Source organism: Phodopus roborovskii, unplaced genomic scaffold (assembly GCF_943737965.1).
Source record: "Phodopus roborovskii unplaced genomic scaffold, PHOROB, whole genome shotgun sequence".
NCBI classification, from domain to species: Eukaryota; Metazoa; Chordata; class Mammalia; order Rodentia; family Cricetidae; genus Phodopus; species Phodopus roborovskii.
In genome coordinates this window covers 495,570-505,111 of record NW_026126623.1, presented here as the reverse complement: position 1 = coordinate 505,111, position 9,542 = coordinate 495,570, and the positions used below count along the sequence as shown (strand labels likewise).

Genomic DNA, 9,542 nt, shown 5'->3' with positions numbered 1-9,542 from the left:
GCATAGATATGGTCCATGCCAAGTTAAATGCTGCAAGTTGCTGGCTACTGGACTTCAGGTGCAGGTTTTTCAGATCTGTAGAGGCTTCCACACCTTCCCCAAAATATCTACTTGAACTATAACTAACAGTTGTGTGTGCTCTGGTACTCTATTTTACAATAGCTGTATTCTTCACCATTTTCTCCTGTCTCCCTTTTATCCTCTTATAGTAATTCTTAGGCAGTGGTATTGTGATGTAGGAGCTGCTGAGAAAGGGTCTCTCTAAGACTCTGCAAACATGTTGGCCGTGGCTGCACTCATGGCCAAGTCCTCCCCCTGGCTTCTAGTGTGACCAAACGCAGTGGCATTAGGCAGTGGATGGGCAGTCTGGGTTAAGTCTTGTGTGTCCCAGGAGGACTGCATGTGGAGGGCAGAGCTGGAGTTTTGAGAGAGTCAAGCACCTTTTGAAACCACTTGTCCTCATTGCCCATTGCCCTTCCTTGTGTCCCGAGGCAAAAAGCTGGTGAGGAGGAGCCATTCCTCACTGTCCTTTACCCTTGTTTTTTTTTTTTTTTTTTTACAGAAATCATCTGTTTTCCAGGAGGAGAGGTGTTGAATACAGCTGCTGCAGGTTAAAACACATGCATTTCCACATACCTTGCTGTTTTCCACCAGATTTAGGGGTTTTTAAAAAATCCTTCCTGCAGTCTGGGCTCGGCATTTCTCCTTCTAAGGGCCGGAGAGGCCAGTGGGTAAGATAACAGCTCCCTGCCACCCCCTCCACCAAAGTCCCTTGAATACTGAAGTGAGGCTCTGCGCTTATTTTCCAGTGTCTGGTATGTCTGTACTGCCTTTGTGTTCGACTCTCCCCAGCACATGGCCTTATTGTCCTTGAGGGAGGAAGCCAGCGAGCCTCCAGTTTCCTTTGTAACTTCCCAGTTCCTCGGCACATCTGCTCACCCACCCCAGTGACTTGTTTTAAAGTCTTGAACACAAGACTGAATCTCTCATCTTCCAGTGAAAATATACTTTTGGGTCTTTGTCCATTGCATGGCACCTCTGGGTTCAGACACAAGCAATCAAATGCTAAGAACCTCTACAGAGGCTCACTTCCAACACATCTCTCTTGGCAAAATCAGTAACCTAACAAAACACAACCAGTCTCAGTGACTTCTTTTTCCCTTAGAAAAATCAGTTCGCCGAATGGTTAGGAGTTCAAGTCTTCATTGACCTTCTCTGACGCTTTGTGACCCTGCCTGGTCAGAGTGGTTCTCAATTTCCCTTCATCTGTCAAATGGGAACAGAAAGTGAGATGAACTTTATGGTGAGGATTAAATGAGATACGACTTAGCTCTAAAGCGATACTATTATTAATAGCTCGGATAGGCAGGTTGCTTCATTCTCAAGATGTCTTTTGCTTTCCAAGCCCCTGCAGGGACGGAGTGGCCAGGGACGGGATCCAACTGTGCTTGCCCAGCGGGGGTGACCCGGCTGCTGTCCAGGCTGGGACACAGGTGTGGCCCTGACCACAGTGAGGGCGTGGCGAGCCGACGTCGGGCAGGCCCAGCACGCACGAGGGCGAGGAGCTGGCCTCGGCCGCGAGCGTCTGGGCCAACCCGCTGTGCCCGGACTCAGCTGTGGCCGTGGACCAAGCGCTGGGACCGGTCACGCGTGGCGTCACCGGAGCCGTGGGCTGGCCCAGAAGGGGTGGGGGCGCGACGCCGCCGACCCGCCACGCCCAGGGAGGCGCCCAGGCCCTCATCAAGTGACCGGTATCCCTTCCAGGAGAACACAGTCCTGCAGAGGGAAGAGCGCTCCAGCCTGCAGCCCGGCGCCAAGCCGCCGTCATCTCCTTCCTGTGCCGGGCGATCTGTCTCCTCACCCACCCGGAAAAACATAGTCCGCCCCTCATGCCCTTGTGGAACAGCGGTAGCTGTTCACGTGGCGCGACTCTCTCTCTCTGCCTGTCCCCTCGCCTTGCCCAGGCCGAGCCCTTCAGGACCCACTGAGAGGAGAAATCAACCCTAAAAGGGGACCTCGAGAGAGAAGAAAGAGAGGAAGCCGAGAGGAAGGGAGAGGCAAGGCCGGCGGAGGGACACCAAGGCGTCCGCGCAGTGCGCATGCGCGCCTCCAAGAACGAGTTCCGGTCTGGCCGAGGCCTGACTCCTAAAAATAGCCCCGGTGTGGGGATCCGTGCGCGGATGTCCCGGCGAGTCCCGGGCTGAAGGAGGCGGCTCCGGGCGGCGCGGAGTGCTGTGACGGGCCGGGCCGGGGCTGCGGCGTGTGCGCGCTCGCTGGCTGGAGCGGAGACCCGGTGAGGGGCCGCGGGCTGCGGGGATGTGGCTGCGGCTGGGAAGGGGGTCGGGCCGCGCTGAGGGGGGGGGCGCTGGGGCGAGGGGGGGCGGCGGCGCGGCCGAGGAGGGTCGCCCGCGGGGCTCCCGGGACCGGGGCGAGGCTGGGCGCGGGGCGGGGGTCCCTCGGGAAAACGGAGGGGCGCGGCGGCGCGCGGTGGGGGCGGGGGCCCCGGGGCGGGCCCGGGGGCTGCGGGCGCGGCGGCGGCGGGGGGCCGCGGGGGCACCGTCGTGGGCCGCCTCCCCGAGCGCGCCACCTCGGGGGCCGCCGCCGCGTCGCACCGCTCCTCCCTGAAAGTTGACGGAGTTCCCAGGGGGCCGCGGAGCCGCTCGGTCCATTTCTCTAGCTTCGCGAACCGGGGTCCTCCCGCGCGCTAGACCTCTCCAGTGCGCGGCGGGGGGGGGGCTCGCACGAAGTTCCCCCCCCCACTTGTGCTTCGGGCGAAGGTTGGTTCGCCCGCGCGGAAGGTAGGGGTCTGAGCTCTGCGGTGGGGATGTCGGTGGCAGGGTGTGTGTCTGGGGCTTGTCTGGGGCTGGCCCGGGCGGCGGCCGCGCTCCGAGCACCTGCGGGTGCAGGGCAAGGTCTCGGGAAGTGGGGGCTGCAGAAGGGACCCGCTCCCTGCCCGCCGCGGTCGAGTCGATCCGGTCGCGCAGGGGCCGCGTGGTGACATGGAAACTTTGCCTTTGGGTTCGATGTCGTCTGGTTTTGGACAGTTGAGGATTAGAGATTGGCGATAATGCAGACAAGTTTGGGAAAGGTGAGCGTTTCTGAATTAGCATTTTCTCCCTTTCCCCGAGAAAGTGCAGCTATCAAAGTCTTGCTCAGACCTTGAATAGGCTCCTAAGCTCTGAAGCTAGCCTCCTGTCATGATCCAGTAGGGAACCGTGTGTAGATTGAACACAACATTGCGTTAATATATTATTAGTTTACTATGAAATTGGGATTCCAGTAACTGCAATTAGAAGATCTGCTGCGATGTGTTGACAACGGTACACGCATTTTAAAACTAATAACCATTTTCAAGTTTGTAGCGCAGTGTGTTTCCCTTATGTCTTGTATCATCCATTACTATGTGACAGCGAGGTTCTCTAGACCAGTAATTAGGTGTATATTACACAAGAGTACTTTCCCTTTAAGAATCCAGCTGCGTTGTTTTGGCAACTGCTAAGTAGTCTAGTTGTCAGTTTTAAAATCTATGTTACCTTGGCAGTACTTGAACAGTCTGTGGAAAAGGTAAACAAAGTAGTGCTGTTTTTTTTTTTTCTCCCCCAAACACTAAAATGAAATTTAGTGTGAATTTCGGAAATGTGGATGAAGTAACTATTATGCTATTATGACACTTGTATATTCATGTATATTAACTTTGTTTTGGTTTTGTGTAATTTTGGAGAGCTCTGACTTTATTTCTTTTCTTGTAAATGGCAACTTTTAGGAAGACAAGTTTTCCCAAGGATGATTTAAATGATAGCAAATGTAATGTTTACTGGTAATCATACAAATGGAGTGTTTACTGGAACATATCTGTGTTTCGTATAAAACAGTAAAAATTAGTATTTGCTTTGGATTTATTGAACTGGAATTACTTTTAATAATGTTGAATAAGTGAAATGAGGATAATGTCAAAAAAGTGAAAGCACTCTGAAGAGCTAAAACTGTTTTTTCGTGCTTCCAGTCTCTACATTAATAATTCTTGTTGCAAGAGGGTTTTGAAAAATATGTATGTACTAAAACAGCTGATGCTTGTGAAGAATGGTGACCTCTAAATACAACTGTATTTCCTTCAATTCACACTATTGTTAGACCTAAAATCATATCTTTCATGAAGGTAAAATTGCACTTAGCTCTCCTTATAAGATATTAAATTGAAGAATTGGAGGGTGATCAAAGGAAGGAGAGCTGAGGCTTAAAAATGATTGTAGTCTTAGCATGTTGAATTATGCCTCGAGAATCATTTAATCTCTATATAGTTTTATGTTTCCACAACAGGTATATGTGACAAAGGTTTTTTTTTGTTTGGTTTTAGTAAAATACAGTTTTTTAAATGTTGAGTTGTTTGAAATACTGATTCTGTATTTTTTCACTAAAGTTTTGTATTTGAAGGTGAAGTTTGCTAGTGTAGTTAAATCTTAGTAGATTATGTTCTGATTTAGGAGGGGTCCACAACCAAATTTGTTTTTGAAAAATAGCATGCTTGCCAGTCCTTTTGGAAAACCATCCGTTTTCCTCTTGCATCTTTTAGTCTGGTAAGAAGAGGAATTCATTGTAACATACAGTGATGAAAATCATGGATTTTCTGAGGTATTTAAATTTCAAACATTCTGTCTTATCATGCTCCCCTGTTAAAGATAAACTCCTTGTTTATAGGAATGTTGCAAAATCTGGTGTTAGCTTTTTATCAGTGAAGGGGCAATGAGAATACTACTTGGTGTATTGATCATTGTTGCCTTTTTACAAGATTCAAAAGATTTGTAAATGTGCTCTTCATAAATGGAGAAGTGAGTGACTTTTCCAGTTTAAGTAGTTAAAGAAGAGTAAATAGGGAAATTGAATGAAATTCTAAGATACATAGATAATTTCATACAAGGATTCTGATTTTACAAGCCTTGAAGCTCTTTGATTTTTTTTAGTCAGATCTTGATTGACTAAAAAGTACTACTGACAAAAGTAATGGACAACCATCAGTAAAGTGGAAAAGAATTGTGCCCACCTGTCCCATGGTGTTAGAATTTAAATGAGATGAGTTCACAGCTCACTGCTTGAGCCTTGATGTACAGAAATGCCTGTTACCCCATCTCCCTACCTCCTTCCTCCCTCCCTCCCTCCTTCCTCTCTCCCTCCCTTCTTCCTCCCTTCCTCCCTCCTTTCTTTCTTCCCTCCCTACCTCCCTCTCTCCCTCCCTTCTTTGCTTGCTTGCTTTCATATGTCTTTACCTATGAGGAGTATAGACACAAAGGACTTGGTATAGGAGAATGCTCATGCGTCTATTTTGAAAAAAATATCCTAGTGCCAGTGCCAGTTTGCTCTTAGATCAAATATAAAATGTTTCATTGACTGTTTTGCTTTAGATTTTTGATATATGATTGTGACTTGTTTCTAATTTCAATTTACCCCAGGAGTGTCAGTAGATTTTCAGTTCCTCAGTGAATTATGTATTAGTTATGAGAGTTCTTTTCAAGATATGATCTTTAACATTTGAATTTAGAAAAAAGTGTTTGTTCAACCTACCAGGAATAAATATACTTGAAATAGCTTTTCATTCGTAAATAATTTCTGATTTTTTCATACTCATTTTGCCTGTGGAGCTAAATGACTTCACCTGCATTTACTTTATCTGTGTTCCATATGTTCCAGTTTGTTACAAGGAAATAGTATAAGCTCACTTTTTAATTTGAACATCTTATGTTATAGCATAGGATCTGTGCTGGCTTTAACAATTACTTTAATATTAATTTCTACAGACTTTAGCAGTATTTGTATTAACTGGATCTAGTTGATAAATATTACATTTAATTTTAATATTGATTGTCTTAATAGTAACTGAAGGTGAAAGTAACTAAGTTTAAAACATGAGACTGTGTGTGTGTGTGAGATGGAACACCGTATTTATACAGTATTATACACTTAGGTAATTTACATCCATTAGTTAACACTTGATGGTGCAGAAACCAGAGAGCACTTTCTAATATAGGTGAAGCTAGACATTAATCACAGGGTATAACTCATGTGTGGCAGCCACGTCCAGCCCTTCAAGGCACATCTTTTAATGGCTCTTTTGGATTAATGTTAGTTTTATTTCTATGCATGAATACAGTAATGGATGGCTAGTTTGTGTTATATGAGCTAGTCCTTTTCTCCTTGTTTTTGTGACTAGCAGCATGCATATGCAACTTGACTTGGATTTGTTTGAGATAGGACTTGTGACTCTTGGAGCAAAGAACTACTTTCTGTTTGACCTGGTAAGATAACTTCTAACTTGGGTTTTGGTTTTTTAAAAACAAGGCGCTCTGGCATTGCATAATGCTGCATTTGCCTGTCTCACCTTTGGTCCTTACTCCTAGAAGTTTATCTGCTATGTAAGTTTAGAATTGTATTTCTAAATTTCAGACCAATATGCCAGTTCTCTCTTTTTAAAAATTTATTTTTCATGCGAGTATTTTGCCTTCATACGTATGAATACCACTTGTATCCTTAGAGATTGAAGAGGGTGTTGGATCCTATGGAACTGGTGTTAGGGATGGTTGTGGGCCACCATGTGGATGCTGGGAACAGGAACAGATGCTCTGCAAGAACAATAAGTATGTTTAACAACTGAACCAGCTTCAGCCCTACGTGCCAGTTTGTTTGAAACCAAAAACAGAAACAAAAACTTTGAAGGCATGTGAAAGATAAGTAGGGGAACTGTAAGACGAGATAGCTCTCTAAAATCAGACTGTTAAGTGAAAATAACCACTCTACCTAGTGTTCTTCGAGAATTCCTTTCTCTGAGGCCCATTCATTGTGTAAAATACTGATTGTAACATTGCCTCCATAGAGTTGGTTAGTGGATTCAGTAAAATTTCGCATAGTGTGCAGTAATTTTTCTTGTACGGTTGCTGTTCTACTGTGGTTCTGTTTATTTAATGGCTCACCTTGTAAGATCTTCCATCCTAGTCTTTCCAGACTCACTGTCAGCTGTAGTGTAGACCAGTTGAGTGCTCTTACTGAAATAGCCATGTGTTTTCAAGGTGATGACTCCTCCCTTTTGACTTTTTAAATTAGAAGTCTCCCGAGTTTACTGAGACATCCATTTGGAATATCAAACATAATAGGGCTAGAATAGAGCTAGATTTTCCTCTCCATTATTTTTTTTTTCTTCCTTCCATGATCTTGGATTTCTACTGGCCTTTTTCACCTTAGTACATGACTTTATTCAAGCCAGAAATAAAATACTTTTGTTTCATTCTCAAATCTAATTTATCCACAAGTCCTGTTCTTCACAGTTTATCTTCAGCACATCCTTTAGATTCTATTGCTTCTTTATTCTGTTATTAGTCTTTTATGTAACTTATTCCAACAGCCACCTGTGAGCTCTCCCACCTTCACACCTACTCCCTTTTTCTTGAGACAAGCCTAGGTTGGCCTTGAACTTGCTATGTAGCTGGAGATGACCTTGAGTTTTTGAGTCTCCATCCAACAAGGGCTTGGAACTTAGGCAGGAACTTGGAGGCAGGAACTGAAGCAGAAGTCTCGGAGGAGTGTTGCTTACTGGCTTGCTGTCCTTGGCTTGTGCAGCCTGCTTTCTTATACAACACTGGACCACCTGTTCAATGGTGGCACCACCTGCAGTGGGCTGGACCTTCCTACATTAGCTATTAATCAAGAAAATACTTCACAGATTTGCCCATAGGACAGTCTGATGTGACATTTTTTGTTTCAATTGAGTTTCGTTTTAGCTAATAAGCCAGTGTTAAATTGACCCCCCTCCCCCCAAAAAAATTAACCAGGACACTCATATATAGATTATTTCCTTTAAGGTACTTATGTGTAGTCTGATTTGTTCAGTTTTCGCTCTGTTTGTGATCTTTTTTCCATTATCTGAATGTGAACTCCACAAAGGCAGAAGACTTAAAAAATAATTTGGGGGAGGTAGGAGAAAGAGGAGGGGAGAAGAGGAGTGAGGAGGAGAATATGAGGGATGGGAAGGTTGAATTGGGGGAAGAACAGAGGAGAACAAGGAAAGATACCTTAATGGAGGGAGACTTTATGGGCACTAGGGAAATTCCCTGGAATCCATTCCCTATGGAGAGGTACTCACTCAGCCTAGATAAATGGAGGGAAGGGGCTTGGTCCTGCCCCAAACGATGTGACAGACTTTGATGCTCCCCATGGAAAGCTTCACCCTCTCTGAGGAGTGGATGGGGGTGGGATGGGGAGATGATGGGGGAAGATAGGAAGGAGAGGAAACTGGGATTGGTATGTAAAATAAGATTGTTTTTAATTTAAATAAAAAGTTAATCAAAAAGGTTTAAAAAATAATTGTGGAAAAAATTCCAGCTTTGAGAAAGTAAAAGAGTAATTCAGTGACCTGTCTGTCATCTAGGTTGGGCAGTTGTCAACATTTGCCAGATTTGCTTTATCACTGTTTTGAGACAGGGTTTCTCTGTGGCTTTGGAACTCACAGAGATCCACCTGCCTCTACCTTCCAAGTGCTGGGACTAAAGGCATGAGCCACCAACACCCAGCTCTCACTTTTTTTTTTTTTTTTAAATCACTCTTTGTGCTTGCAGAGTGACCACAGGGTCTAGAAACATTGCTTTATTTCCTGTTTGAAGCTCCTTTACTACATCTTCTGGAGGATGCCATGGGATGCATGTTTGTTTGATTAAGATTAGAAATACAGCTAAGACCAAACATACAGGTGCCTGTATGGTAATGGCTGGAAATGCTGCACGAATATGTGTGTACTTTGCTAACAAGGAAACCACACAAGAAACATGTGCTATTAACATATACTGTACTGTGATGTCAGAAACCTGCTATATAGCTCTTCTTTTTCTCTTCTCTTTTTCTAACCCTCTTCTTCATTCCATCATTTTAGTAATGAATTATTTGAGAGTAAGTTGTGCACAGTTCCCCCTAAATGCTTCATCTAGTGCCTCTTAGTAACTGGGACACATTTTTCCATAACCACTCTATGGTAGGAAAAGAAATTTAATGTTGATATTATTATTTGCTATAGTTCATATTCAAATGGTCTCCAGCTGTGCCAGTAATATTTTTAATAATATTTTCCATTCTGATGTTATGTGTTGTAGCTCTTGCATTGTTTAAATCTGAAGCAGTTCTTCAACCATTTTTGGTCTTTCTTAACATTAGTAGTTTTAAAGAATGTAGGACCTTTATTTTGGTAGGATTGTTGGTCAGTTAAGATTTCTTCTTTTGCTTCTTTGTAATTACATTCAGGTAATGTCCTTCTGGCATAATTCCATGTTAAGTGATGACATGTGCTTCATCACATCTGGAGGTAGTTTAATGTACTGTTTACTGTTATTGCCCAGTGAAAGTTTTGCCTGACAGTTTTTTTGTATTATAAAAGGTGTCACCATCTCCTTTGTTGTTGTTGAAGCATCTGTTTCAGTTTACCCAGAAATGTTCAGGTAATAGTTTTGGCATTCTTTGGTGATTCTTGCTTGAGTCAGGTACACACACAGTGATTGCAGATGGTGTTTTTC

At 44.4% G+C, this 9,542-nt stretch overlaps 1 protein-coding gene across 6 annotated transcripts in view; it reads left to right on the top strand.

Moving 5' to 3' along the window:
• The first annotated feature begins 1,942 nt into the window (after positions 1-1,942).
• Mef2a (myocyte enhancer factor 2A) overlaps positions 1,943-9,542 on the top strand; it is a 121,581-nt gene continuing 113,981 nt past the window's right edge. For 2 of the 6 annotated variants that reach the window (XM_051206500.1, XM_051206497.1), the window contains exon 1: positions 1,943-2,293. The gene's annotated coding sequence lies outside the window, so the exon portion shown is untranslated. Of the gene's footprint in view, positions 2,294-6,268; positions 6,288-9,542 lie in introns of those variants that run through there. The other 4 variants (XM_051206502.1, XM_051206501.1, XM_051206503.1 and 1 more) reach the window with 4 other exon arrangements.